Source organism: Plutella xylostella, chromosome 2 (assembly GCF_932276165.1).
Source record: "Plutella xylostella chromosome 2, ilPluXylo3.1, whole genome shotgun sequence".
In the NCBI taxonomy this organism is placed as follows: Eukaryota; Metazoa; Arthropoda; class Insecta; order Lepidoptera; family Plutellidae; genus Plutella; species Plutella xylostella.
The window spans coordinates 3,204,511-3,220,207 of NC_063982.1; the positions used below are offsets into that span (position 1 = coordinate 3,204,511).

Here is a 15,697-nt window from a genome sequence, read left to right on the forward strand (position 1 = left end):
AAATTAATTATTTTATAAAATTGAGGAATACCTATATTGAATTTGGAGTCGACATTTTCTAAGTGGAACTTTTTCATTGGTCGTAAGTGAAACATCCCTGATCATCCTCTTCCTGTTTAAGTGTATACTACAAAAGCCTTCGAGTTTCTTCAGCTCTTTACTTCTAATTCTTCCAGTTGTTAGACCTTAGGTAAAGAAATAGAAAGAAAGATTCAGTTATTTGACACACTGACAACAACAACAAAAAAACAGAAAATGATAGTACAAAACAACAATAAAATAAACACAATAATTACACAACAGGTTGCTTTCCAGAGCATCAAAGAGGCACCAGCTCAGCATCTGCCGTAGTAATCTTCTGCTTCTTCAGTAAGAATCCATCGGTTTTCATAATCCAACGTTGGGCCAGCAACCGTTCATAAAGAGAGCAACTCCATGACAGTTTTTATGGTCAATACTGTCGACGGATAGCTCTCTTCATTAACAGATTATAGGCTGCATGAAGCGTGGGACGCTCTCGCGCGGGCTGCCATGTAGCGTGGGATGCCCTCGGAGCCGGCAGCCGGTGGCGGTTTGACTAGGAAGGTTGAGGACAGAGTGTTGTGGCGCTGTTTGGAAGAGTCCTATGTCCAACAGTTGCTCGTTGATTGGGGAAGGAACCTTTTTCAAATGGATCTGATGAGAGGAGTCTAATTTTGCTCTCTGGCCCCTCTGGATCAGGTGCTAAAAGAAAGAATTTAACCTTAAATAGTTATAAAATATAACACAAAATAACGAATAGACAGTGATATTGAGAAGAATAAACCTTTAAAAAATCATAATAGGTACTTAGTACTTTAGCTAGTTTTCAATTTAATAAGCTTTATATGGAGATTTTACGTTAATTTTAACAATTCCCATATCGTTAACTAACTCCAACTTTGACTTTTACAGTAAACAAATGACAAATTGAAGTAGATAAATGCATCGTTCAAAATAAATGGACCAAAGAATGCGGTAACTTCTCGTCACTTCAAAGATTTTAACACACATATAAAAGAGTATAGTTACACACACACAGACAAACAACAATGTCATCTAAAATGTATAACAAATAGTCTGCTACCGTATGATTTGACAAACATAAAATTAAAAGCAATGATGGCGCTACTGTCATAAACAGTATTAAAAAGGAAGGCAAGTACCTAAATAAACAAACAAAACATAAAAGACCATCAGTAGGTACCTATAAAAAAGGGGTGATATAAGTAGTATAAGTACAATAGTGTAACTTATACTACTGGTGGTGTTACAAGAAAAGATAGAATACGAAATGAGTATATAAGGGGAAGTATGAAAGTGGCTCCTATAGTGGAGAAGATGAAAAGCCATCGTCTTTCTTGGTTTGGGCATGTCATGAGAAGAGAAGATGATTATGTTACAAAGAAAGTGTTGGAACTGAGACCCGAAGGAAGGCGCAAGAGAGGAAGACCAAGAAAGACGTGGCTTGATTGCGTGAAAGAAAATATGAGAGAGTGTGGAGTGAATGAGGATATGACAGAGGATAGGGTAAAATGGCGTGACATGACCAACAAAGCCGACCCTAAATAAGGATAAGGCAAGGAAGAAGAAGAAGTACAATAGGGTAACTACATAATTCAGTGCTAAGTTTAGCTCTTACAGAATCAGTAAATAATCAAAATCATAAAGTATGCCTAATCACTATCATCAATAGGTTCCATACAGCATGTTGCAGAAGCACTGGACTTTAGTAAGCCGAGAGAGTGTGACTTTTTCAAGCCGTCAAAAAAGTCATAGTAGAGCAATAGTTCTTCAGAATTATCTTTCTGTTTGTGTTTATACTTAACTACTATACCTACCTAAACTACTTTTGTGACCGTAAAGAAGATATCAGATTTTCACTTTTGTTACAAAAGGACGCTGTGTTTTTGTTTTTTCATAACATTTTATAGCGTTTTTTCTTGATACGTCGCGGCGCGGCGGTGGCGCTGCTTGAAATCTACACCTTACTTATAGGTATAACAATTAGTTAGTCAAACTATAGTCCAAGTGACAAAATCGGAAGACAGAGGGCGTGCTACACCAATTGACACTTCAGTTTGCTTTGTGCTGTTACGGTATCTACCGAAATAGGTACAGTTTAAACATCATGCTTCTGAGATCTACGGGGTCATAGCCCCTAACCTACGGGCCAGTTTGTACGATCAGCACAATATACCATATTATATATATATATATAGCATATAGGTACCACTTTAGCAACAGTCTGTATACTTACTTAGATAGATAGATAACACATTCACTTTTTTACTATAAGAAATTCAATTGAAAAGTGTTTTGTTTGTGACGATCTTTAAGTACCTAGATTATGTGGTTAAATTAGGGTTTGGTAGTTCAGAATCGCCTAGGTATTAAGGTAGTTAGTTAATATATATATCGTCCCAATTTTTGCTATTTCCCAGCATGGCTAAGTGATTTGCTTTCTGCTACCTATAACCCAAACTTGAGCCTTCAGACAGACTAACAGCTCAAGCCAAGCCAGACCTTACCGTCTATAACATAAATAACACTTCGGTACATCCAGTGAAGACTATGCAATTAGCGACCGACGGCTAAACAGCTGTACATGTGAACAAACACTGGAGGCCACGAAACGTGGACTAATTTGATTATGGAATGTTCAAGGAAAATGGCGGACAACGGTTCAAATTTCGAACTGGATTACCGTTAACTTCTTGGACTCGTGGGATGGATTTAATACGACGAAGAAGAAAAAAATTGGGGTAGAAACCATTATAGTTTTACATTAACAGGGTTCAAATTATTGACGAATTCACATAAAGCTAGCTGCCCCTTGACTAGGTTAGAGCCTAACATTAACCGATGTCCAAAAGGTGTAAAAAGCCCTGCCCCTCAGTTCTTTCCAGGATAGAGTGGTGGCGTGGATAGGAGCGGCTAGTGGCGCTTTTGGTTACCTCTTACCTATTAAACAGGATGTCCCAAAAACCAACATCATCCCTTGAAGGGCTGATTGATAGGCCAGCTCAGGAGTCAGGAGATACCACAATATTGCGAGTGACGGCTTATGCGAATGGGGTGCGTGAAAGGAGCCTCCCCGAGTGACGTATCAAGTATATTAGTATACTACACTGCCGGGCAATGAAAAAGTTCCACTCACATAATTCCGACAACAAACAACCCCAATTTTTTCAAAGATTTAATTTAAAATTGGAACAAAATATTACCGATTTTAGTTGGTAATATCCTGATGCTCTGTTAAATGTACTTCAATGTTGCAGAAGACGGGATTAAGCTAGCCTTTTCCGTTTAGAATAAATTTGGTGCTTTCCTCAGTGGAACCTTTTCATTGCCCGTGAGTGTACTTTATAGAGGGCCTTTCTGACTGGCTAGAAACCTTTTCACCGTGGTGACAAACTCCAAACGCGCTCTAGCCTTAAATTCATCAGCTAGGAGTTTTTTAATTTCCCTATACATATGTACATAATGTACACAATAAGTAAGGAAACTATTCAATTTCTTGTAAGCTTTGCTCAGTAACGGCTCTCTCTACTTAGCTATTACAAAATATTCCTACAGAGGACATCATAATGTGGCGAGGAATTTATTATTCTGAGGATGGCTATAACAAAACGTATAGAACAATGTGACTGTGGTCGGTATTTTTTTCCTTTAATGAGGTTAAGTTGGTCTTACCATGAGTCCATGATTGATTCTTGTTCGATTAGGTAAGTATACCTGTATTATATTGATATTTCTAGTTGTCTATCAGTAGTGAGGTACTGCTACTTGACTGGTTATAAACTTTTGTAAATAAGTTTTAGTGATCCGGAGGATATTTGACTGACTAATGGTCTCACCTGAAGAAGTAGCGAGTTATCATGGGAGTTAAAGTTAAAACTACTTCTGACACTCATTGGAGAAGTCGATTACAATGTAAAAACCTAAAAACGAATAAGTACATGATATTTTTCGCATCATAATTACAATTTATTACCGTTGGGTACCTACTAATTACTCTAGATTAAATTATGAAGTGTAATGAAAATATTACATATTTATTCCTAAAATGGCCGTGTGTGTCACCTCGGTGACATATATGCTACATAAACTCATAGCGTTAGCTACCGACACGCTAAGGCGGACCCTAGACCTACAATAATATTATGCAATATATTTATTGTGCAATAAGTTTTAAATCCAAATGACGATCAATTATATTGCACAATATTCAATATTGCGCAATATAATTGATGGTCTAGGCCTCTAGGGTGCGCCTTAGTTACCGACACGCTAAGAACAAGATTGTACACACAGAGCGGAAATCTCGAATGAATCTTGTAAGCGACAAAACGCACGGTGGTACGGCTTCCAACAATAACGTCCTTTGGTACCGTCATAGAAACATATTTCCAACACATTTGTATATGAATAGTGTGGAACATTAATGTTAAACACCTATTTAAGACAGTGTTACATCTTGTGCAATAGTGTGAGCTGTTGGTTATTGTTTTTCCAGTCACGCACGGGTTCTGATTGGTTGGTTGACGCTATAGTCGCTACCTAGAGTCAGACAAGACTAACTTTACAACAGAAACAAGCACCAAATATTTTTTTTAGGTTAACAAATTATCCTTTATGTAACTATACCTACACTCTCAAGCAATGAAAACGTTCCACTTTCAAAATGCCGACACCAAAGGGACCCATATTTTTAAAACATATATTATAATTTAAATTTTTTACCAAATAGGTATTTTATTTTCTACTTGGTAATATTCTGAATTCTGATGCGCTCACTTCAATATTGCAATCGGCTGCGGCGTCATTAAGTTATCCTTTCACTATCCTTGTTTTGTTTTTAAAGTTTGAAGTTTTGGGAAAATCATAAAAAATCAGACTTTTCAGCCATTCATACCAATTCATACAGTGTACCACGTCAAACGGCGCTTGTATATTATGTGGTTATTTCTAGATATGTAGTTATTATGTGCCTGAAGATAGCATTTATCACTTGTCTTCAAGTCTTCTAATGTTAGTTAAATTTACTATAAAAAGTACATTATCTTATTAGTTATTTTAGATATGCCCCACTAAGCCTACACACTAGGCCAGCGAGGTACCGTGTACTAAGCCTAACAGCTCCCTTCATTAGAAGTGATGAAGTGATGGGTTCTCATTATGAGACTATTCCTACATATTAGGGGTAATACCAAAATAAAACATGATACCTGGGTACACATTTACCGCCATTCTAAGATGTTACGGTACAATCCTGTTAAACAGGCAATGTAAGTATAATTCCATGATAAAATATCCCTTATCAGCACCACAAACAAAGTTTACTGCTCCTTCTAATCTAAGATTAAACCTTAGATTAAACTTATGTTTACCGACGGCCTATAAATGAGACCCTGTGTTTTTCCTAACTTTTTCAAATTGTACCTACCTAGCTACCTAACATATCAACCTAAGTCTAAATAATATCTTATAATTAGATACTTACCTAATAAAGTACTTATATATTATGTTGGTCCTAACTTAGCTAACTTTTCTTTTATAGTGTGTCGGTGTAGAGATAAAGATGTTCTCAATTTTAGACGATTTAGCGTGTCTTTTATTGTAACTATAACCAGCTGAGTCTAAAAGTACATCGTAGACGTATATTATTATTAAAAAACACACACTCACGCCTTGTACTTATGTACTCCCTTGCGGGGTAGGCAGAGGTGCATTGCTGCACCCACTTTTCCCAGATTGAGATATACTTATATTATTATTATTGTATATGAATCTCATATAAATGTCTATAAATTATATAAATTTAGGTTTTGATACTCATTAATGAGCCTATGACTACAGCAGTCTTTTTAAACATTACTCATCGCAAATGCTACTAGATCAATAGTTTATTCTGAAATTTGCAACCCTGAAAACCTTGTGCTATAATTTCATGGTGCTTGGAAAACTGTGAAGTTATGGCTCCAGTCTCCGTTTTTTATGTGCCTTCTACGAAACGTTTTTCAGTTATGTTCGATGTGAACTGTTGACACACACACACGAGCTTTTCGCTATAAGTAGGAATATTTATTTTGTACTACGTGATACTCACGTGATGTGGATTTTTTATATTACTACTTACTTATATTAATTTAGGGTAGCTGTATATTACAAGTAACTTAATAAGTACTAAGTAACGTTTTACAGCACTAATTTACAATAGGTATGTAAGTTAGTAATTAAACAATTTATAACTAAAAACAAGAAACGACTGATGGCTGCGTGGCTACTAATATGAAATAGATTTTTAAGTGTTAATTATGTAGGTAATATAAGTACCTGTAGGTACTCTGTAGCTCAGAAGCTGTCACTTAATGTAATTAAATCTCTTACCAACTGTAGTATTCACCGTCAGCCGCGCCTGTAACGATTCTAAACTTGCAGTCATTTTCAGTTCAGCCATCTTGAAAATCTTGAATCACATGCTTGTAATGGAGGTCGGACAAAATTTAACCAATCACAGACTCCCATTTGATAATGATAATGTTCAATTTAATCAAACAACAGATAGTATAATCTATTGATACAATCAACTTTATCGTTAAAAATGAAATTTTCAGATAACTTTTCCCTTCGCGCGAAAATTTTACGTCATCTTCAAAGTCAATTAAAACACTTCGAACTTTATTACCTATTAATAATTATTAACAGTTTAACTTTTGATTAATTATATCAATATTTTTAAGTGTAAAATTACGCTCACTTAGCAAGTTTTTAAGAGCACTAATTAAATAAGTAACGAAATGGTTTCGAGTGGAGCACGGATGGTGTCTGAAGTAAAATGGCGGCTACGTTTTCTTGTTGGGTGTTTTATAGATATGGCTCACCTGTTGCGTCACACACCTGTACCTCTAGAGTATTATTCATATTTTCTTATCGTTTTTGAGTCTGACATAGGAAAAGCGACGTTATACGTTATACGACATTTTACGGTCGTGAAACTGAACACAACTCTTGGAATGGTAAGTACACCACGGCGCTTTCGCTCTAGAGTCTAGAGAGTGGCAAAGACAATGCATTCGAAGTCCAGGCGTTTTGTAAAGTTATTATTGAATGAAACAATAAGCGGCCAGCACTTTGTCAGTATTTATCTACGGTTCGAATTGGTTTTCTGTTGCGGAAGCTGTAATTTTTCTCGTCAACAAATCCTTCCAATGAACAACTACTTAAATTTATTTTAAAATACTTAGGTAACTACTTAGTAAAATAATTATCTAACTAAGTAGGTATAGTTGAAGATGAGTAGAAGTTAAAGTAAGATTTGGTAGAGTAGAAGGTATGAAGACTTGATTACAGCTTTAATAGATAAGTACCTAAGTACTTCTTACTACTTTATTACTTAATTTGAAGAATAATCTAAAACGGGACCCAGAATGAGTCAAAGGATAGGAATTAATTTATGGGTGGCAATGGTGGCATGGAAGTACTTCCATGATGGGTTGGTAGGCACAACAAATTAAATCCCGTTTAGCATAAGTTTTGATGAGCGCGCATAATCCACCTACAACTAGGCTGGACCGCATACTATAGCTTCGATAAATTACCTATTCCTCTCAGCCATTCTCAATTCCTCAAAGTCTGAAGAAAAGGTGTACATAATAAGTGCGCCCAGTCGGTGATGACACTTCAACACTATCGCTCAGCGGGCAATGGAAAAAATATAGAGAACCTCCTCCTTTTTTCGAAGACGATTAAAAAGAGCCTATTCGTATCGTAATAGAAGTCAAGTAACCGACAGCTCCTAAAATCTGCAAGCGTAAGTGGCAATGGGCGGGCCATATATGTATATGCCGAAGAACCGATGGGGTTAATGATTCTTGAGTGGATACCACGAACAGTGGAACAGTGAGACGCTCTCCAGCCTACTGGACTGAGGACCTTAGACAGGTGGCCGGTAGTGGCTATAGACATGCCTGAGGATCTGAGTGTTGTGGTGCTCCTTGGGCATATGTCTTACACGTAATATGCCTGGCCTATGTCCAGCAGAGGACAATTACGGGCTGATGATGATGAAATGGCGCCTGCCTACTTAACTTATCTGTTTCATGCATCATTCAAACTTTTATCTAGTTTGGGTTACCTAAATTAGAGTCAGATACTTATATTATTGTACAAAGTAAATAAATGATAATAATTATATAGAAGAGAAGGCTTTAACACCTATTTACTTAACTTACTTACGTTGTACATATAAAATAGATAGGTACCTATCGTACGAGTACGAGTGTGTAACAACTGGTAACTATAAGTTAATTAACTGCCAGTTTCTATAACTCTATCTATCTATAACTAGTAGTTACTTTCATACGATTTTGACAGATTGGTACTTTTGATTATGTCAAAATCGTATGAAAGTAACTACCAGTTATGGATAGATAGAGATATAGAAACAGGCAGTAAGTGTGTAGGTACATGATTTATATGGTCTGAAATAAAAATACTATTAGGGTTATTTTGGGTATGAATGAACGTCAGATTATTAATACGTCAGATTCCATAGCCTTGTAGTCTAAAGTCATTGGTATTCTGGAGTAGAGAATCGAATCTGGGAACCCTTGCTTCAATATCTGACCATGCACCCCCAGACCGTCTCTTGAAACTCACGAGCAATGAAAAAGTTCCAGTGACAAAGCACCAAATTACTCCTAAACGGAAAAGACTAGCTTAATGACGCCGCGTGTCGCGTCGTCGGCATTAAGCTAATTTTTATTAAGTATTGCATTCATTAACGCATCTCAACATTACCAACTAAAAACGAAAATATTTTGAACAAATTCTAAACGTTTAGTTTAGTTTTCAAAAATTGTGGTAATTTGTAGTCGACATTCAAATTTTCTAAGTGGTCGTGAGTGTAATAAAGTCCTGTGGAAGAATCTATGACCATCTGGGAAGACTAGTTTCTCGAGTGGAGACCATCAACAGACTTATGGAGTAGTGTGGGACGCCCTCCAGCCTGCTGGACCGACGACCTAGACAGGTAGCCGGTATGTTCTCAGCTGTAGGTATAGTAACCTATTATCATCACGAGTTCACGACCCATCACGTCCTCACTGCTAGGGCACGGGTCTCCTTCCAATAAATGAATGGTTTAGGTTTAGGCCTAGTCCGACACGCTTGACTAGCGCTATACTTACATATGTATACTATAAGTATTTACCTAATTTATTTTTTCTTTTGGCATGCCATATCACCTAGTTAGGTATCTCACTAAATCATGAAACGTAGTTAAATAAGTCCTCTATTTGATGTTCTGTTATCTTGTGAGATAGTTTCAGATAAAACGAGGCGTGTCTCCTCTACTTAATAATAAAACCGGCGGGTCGTATTCGCGCACTAAAGGTTCCGTACAACACGTATTAGCAATAGATTCCAGATTTTTTTGTGAAAATACTATCCTACTAGTTAATATTATAAAGGCGAAAGTTTGTGAGTATGAGTGTGTGTGTATGTTTGTTACTTCTTCACGTCAAGACGGCTGAACCGATTTTAATGGAATATGGAGTTAGCATGACATCCTGGATTAACACATAGGCTACTTTTTATCGCGGAATTGCCACGGGAAAACTTTCTAAGGCGAAGCTAAGCTCGCGGGTACACCTATAGTTTATATTTAAATCTGCTTACCAAATTACCTATCTACCAACCTAGGTGCCTAGTTTTTGAAAAAAAAAAGAGGCTATGACAGGCTATACAGACAGACAGACATGATATCTATACCGAAGTATCCAGTATTTTAGTATTATTAGTATTTGCTATTTGGCAACGGAACCCTAAAAAGGTTTGATCTAAATGAGGCCATATATACTGATAGAATCTGAAAATAGTAAGTAAGTAGAAAACAATCTATCTAGGTACTTACTTATTCCTTGTAAGTTGTAGAGACGTAGGTATAATAAAATTAGCATGTTTTGCCTATTCTATTCTATTATGTGGGGGGGTTTTAGTATCACCTGGCTCTCTGAAGTGGAACCTTTGTGCATATCCCCTAGGTTTAAACTGCCTTCCTAAGCTTGGATAATTTCCCACCACACTGGTCCTCTGCGGGTTGGTGGGTTCACTAGATGTGCTAAATCCAGACATGCAGGTTTCCTCACGATGTTTTCCTTCACAGTAAGAGCGATTGTATACCTATACACACACACACACACACACATACTCACGCCTTGAACTAATGTACTCCCTTGCGGGGTAGGCAGAGAGAACACTCTGGCGAAAAGTGAGTGCATTGCTGCACCCACTTATCGCCAGAGTGTTCTGTTAGTCCTAATGTATAATAAGGGGCCATTTAACGGGCACATCCAAGACCCGAGAACAAATATCTGTGTTTAAACAAATATCTGCCCCAGCCGGGAATCGAACCCGGGACCTTCGGCTCAGTAGTCAGGGCCACTAACCACTACGCCATTCGGTCGTCTACCTATAACATTGACAACATTTCAAATAAAATGCTCACCGATTTTATTTTATTTTCGACGAGATATCACAAATTTAGATGACCCGTATTTTTTTATTTCTTAATATTTCTATGTTTTAATATTTTTTTTTTAATTTCAAAGTTCAAAATATTTATAGTATGAGTGACGTCACGTCGAGGCTTTGGATAAAAATATTTTCGTTGCCTGCCTAACCTAAAAAAATAAAGTTGGATGACATTAAATTGACATGAACAAGGACCAATCAACTTCAACTTCAACTTTATTTTGTGGCAAGGACCAATCACGAACTTCCGTCATTGACAAGGACACATAAAAGTGACAGACATTTGAGTGATGTTTGTCATTGTCATTGTCAAAGTGACATAACATGTTTTTTTTTGTTCATGTTTTAGAAGTAAAAGCGCGTTTAATTATTATGCCACATCGTGATGTCACGAATGATAATTTAGATTTTTATGTTTTTCTCTGAAATAAATCAATAGAAAAATCGGAAACATTTTTTTTTGTGAATATTAGAGCCATATCTCTAAATGGTTTTCGAATTTCAACTGTATAAAATTTTGAAATGTTGTCAATTGTAATAAAATTCAAAGAACTCATTGGTACATTTCAGCGCCGGGATTAGGACCCGCATCTCTGAGCCCGTAGCATAAATTTTCATAGTGAACGTGAAGTAAAATTCATCGAGTAATTTTGTATGAAAATATGAACAGCGCCTCAGGCGGTCGGCAGCAGAACTAAAATTTTCATACGACTAAGGGTGCTTTTCCACCAGAGATGTGCTATGCTATCGCGAGTGGTGTAGCTATGTATGTGCAGAGCAGACCTACAGTATGCCCGCGTTTTTCACTGAAAGTAGACATGCCATCGTGGAAGCAAAAAGTTATTTTGTATCTCGCAATGTGCGAAGAAGAACTTTACTCATGGAGGAAGATGAAATTCTCGCACAGCTACTTTGCGGCGGCGCATCTTCGTAGCGCATCTTCCTCGCACAGCTACCTAGCGTAGTATTGGTGGAAACGGTCACATATTTTCGTAGCGTAGATATCACATCTTCGCAGCATAGCTGCATAGCACATCTCTGGTGGAAAAGCACCCTTATTCGTTTACGTTCACGATGAAAATTTATGCTACGGTCTCAGGTCCACATGGAATGGTATACTTTACGAGTACTATATTATGTAACTACATGCAGTTTCATCATCAGAAATAAAATAAGTAGTAGCGCCATCTAGCGGTGAGTAGAAGTTGTCACTACTCTATTAGGCTGTTATTATTCTGAGCTGTAACAATGTTCACAGAGTAGGAAAAAATAGTTGGACTTTTGCCAACATTGATTTTATTTTGACGTTTCATCAGTGTGACAAACATAAAAACACAAAATTTCTTGACTTTTCTTTCATTCGCGAAACTCTGCGGGTGCCTGTACGTAATTAAAAAATATATTTAATTTCTCCTTTCTCCGGTCGCTATACAAACCAAATAGTTTGTTTTTATTAACAATGTTATTTTTATAAATTCTAGTGTACTTTTTTCTTAATACCAGTGAAATTTCAAAAGTTATTCGTAGGTTATGTAAAGGGTGTGAAATTGTTCAAAAATGTGCATTCTGGATCGATTTTTGAGTGGTTTTCGATTGATTTACTGGATTTTGTAGCGTGACGTTTTATTTGCAGCGAACGAACACCAGGCCAGCATGAGAACCACACAAATTGCCCAGTACGCGTTAAGGCTCACATATTCGCAGGTAAGAATCATTATAATTAACTTTATTATTATAGGTATCTTAACAAACCTTCCTTCTTCACACTTACATAAGCATAACATAAGCATAGCATAAGCAATACATATGCAGACAAACCCTCTCTGGCCGTTTACAATCTCAAAAATTATTTAAATTATACAATTGAAATCTTGCTATTATTATTCCTTACTCTAAAATCCAGAGCAATGATTTGGACTGCCAAGAGCAAAAGTTCATTGAACTTAGATTATAAAAGTAAGTTAATTCGACATACGCCTTGAATAGTTATTTTGGGTACACTTAACCAATCAAATATTCTTATTGGCTTCACGGATATTATTTGATGAACACTATTATATTGGATATCTTATGAAACTTGCAGTAGTTTGAGAATTATTAAAGAGTTAGTTTAGAGATACATTCAAACCTAAGGGCTACTCCAATCTGAAAAAAAAACTTCAGCTTTTCAGTTAGTATGTTTAATACAAAGATTGCGGTTATTAAGATGTTGGGTTGCCGTTAGCCCAGCTCCAAAATATTGAATTTTGTCAAGCAAAAGTAAAATACTGGCACTTGTGATATCAAATGACTCATTTAACCCCAAGACACTTGAAAGACACATAGAGATATCATGTTATTAATAACACAATTAGCTATTAATAGAATTTTATTGCAAAATTCAGTGGTAGCGGTAGCCAACCCTGCCGGGCAATCAAACTCAAAACAACTATCTTTCTTTACTATTCAGCATAATTAAAATGTTATCCTAGGCATGTCAGTATTTAAGCTTTGTCTTATATATTTTGGAAGTCATGTAACTCCTGTACATAAAGTAACACTATTAAAATTAATGCTATTTCCATTTGTTTTGACAAAACTACACTTCTTTTCTACTCTTATATCTTTACTTTGGTGGAGTATGGGCCTTATAGTTTGATAGCTTGTTACTTTAAAGGCTATGCAAAATGTATAAAGTTATGATAGTTGTGGTGGTACCAGGTAGGAGGTATTCTAGTTTCGATTCTTGCTGCAACTACTGTCTTGAAGTGTTTCATTTCTAAAGTTAGAATAAGATGAATAGCTAGGTATTTCATACATTCTACCCACAACGCACCTACCTAAAAAAAGATTAACCCCGGGAATGTAAAGATTAACCCCGGGAATTACTAATTTACCCAAATAACCTTTTTTTATGAAATAAACAGTTCAAATTTTTAATTTTAATTAAAAAAATTTAAAGTGCCTTCTGGTCATGTTACAGCTGTACCCGGCGGTATGTTTTTTTGTTAATTAGTTGTATTCTTTTTCTTTGGGTGGCTGACAAACCCTAAGTCAGAATAATCACAAAAAAGTCAAATCATACACTGACTACCGAGAGTTTTTCTTACTGGGTGTTAAAAATGAGTATAGGTAAGCTGAAAGGGGTGACTAAATTAAGTAATTATATCATAACAAGTATCATAATAAAAACCCTTCCTCCATTGGAAGGAGACACGTGCCTGCCGTCATGATGGTGATGTGATGATGATCATAACAAGATCCATCAAGTATATTCTATACAGCATGTGTCGAAGCCATCCCATGCTTGGCGGCATGTGACTCGGCGTACCACATTAACATGCACTCTTAGATTAAAAATATACTAACAAGATGATGTGTCACATTAGTCACATACAAAATAAAGCAAAATAATTCAATTTTAAGTTCAAATTAATGACAACCATTGTACCAATGTAGTAAAGTCACAAAACTTCTAACCAAACTAATTCAAAATAAGAGCTCAGCTGTAGAAACGGAGTGTTATTTTTTTTAATCTTTTTTGCACTGACACTCCATCTTGTCCGTATATTGTTAATCTAAGGTCGAAGCCATCCCATGCTCGGCGGCATGTGACACATTAACTTGCACTTATCAGGGTGCACCGATGTTCTGATGCATGCGGGATGGCAACGTGACATCGATAAACGTCAGTGCTCTGTGTTTATCTATGCCTAGACGTGGTTGACGCGTGCAGTAGGGATTATATACTTGTAGGCTAGAAGGTAATAATAAAATAACAAATTTTAGATAGTTTATACTCTTTATTTGTATTTACACCGAAAAGGATAATACAAAATACAACTGTAAATTAATTAGGGTACAAAAGGCGGTCTTGTCACTTAAAGCGATTTATGCCAGACAACCTTTATTATTAAAACTAGCTTAATGATGTCTCCAATGCTAAATTACATTAAACAGCGCATCAGAATATTATCAACTTAAATCGTAAATATTTTAATGAATTTCTAAAGTAAATGTTTTTAAAAAATAAGGTCATTTTTGGATTCGACATTTTGTAAGTGAAACTTTTTCTTTGCTGGCCATGTAGCAGAAAGCGCTATTAAGACGTGACAAGAGTTCTCCGTCGCGCTCGCTCTTAGGGCTGCGCGATGTGAGTGAGCGCAATGCAAAACTCTTGTCACGTCTTAAATGCGCCCCGTACTAGCCCTTCTGGTGAGTGTATATGTCCCGTGCTAGCCCGTGAATAGCGTCATCCAATGAACGGGCTAGCGGTTCAATCAAACAGGAGATTAAACCAGATGCCTGCGACATATATACCTACACAGTATGCACACCAATTCGTGTATTTCCACCTGCAGTATTTGTATTAGGTACTACCTATGTATCTAACCATATTTATTATTTCGAGGAACCGGCAGATAAACTATATGAGTCACTATTTTCCCCTACCGCTACCGGCATAGTATTAATACAAGGATAAAGAAGCATTTCCTTTTTCCTATAAAGATTACTGACAATACGACAAATAGCTATGTAAAGATTAGAGAAATGACATTATTGTGAGGATCCTTGGGAGGCCTACGTCCAGAAGTGACTCATTATTGGCTAATCATATGTGTCCCGTAATATTGAATTTTGTTTTCTATCAAAATCCATACACACTATTTAAGCTGCTTAAATAAATACCTACGATTGATAGTGTTAATTGAATATTCGTGTTATTATGACGTGACGCTATATTCACATCGCCATAAAGAATAAGTTGTAGAAGACTTTCTCGAGTAAAATATTTAATTTTTAATTTATTAACCACAAAAGCAGTTATATGTATAGGTAGTAAAGTCATAATTATAATTTAACTTATCAATCTTTTAAGAAGAATTTGCAAAAGTGACGGAGTAAAAAAAGGCCAGTCTTATTCTCATTACTTTCAAGGTAAACGAGTTTAATTTTGGCCGCAGCCTAAAATGTAGTGTAGACTTAAATAGGTAGGTATTTCAGCAAAATGTTAGTTGGTCGATTTTACTTGTTTAAAAATAGTTATGTAAAATATAATGTTATATTATTTACATTAGGACACAGGTTTTCCATGCGAGCTTTCACATCCCCTAAAGTGTTTCTGTGGGAATTCTGATATAAAAAGTAGCTTATAGTACTC

General features: G+C 36.3%; 1 long non-coding RNA gene across 1 annotated transcript; it reads right to left on the bottom strand.

Annotated features, from left to right (window-relative positions):
- Window positions 1–267: 267 nt before the first annotated feature.
- On the bottom strand, window positions 268–7,160 carry LOC125488711. The gene is made up of 2 exons (XR_007266432.1): window positions 6,412–7,160; window positions 268–723 (listed from the first exon to the last, which is right to left on the bottom strand). It is a non-coding gene; the product is annotated as an uncharacterized LOC125488711 (long non-coding RNA).
- Window positions 7,161–15,697: the final 8,537 nt, after the last annotated feature.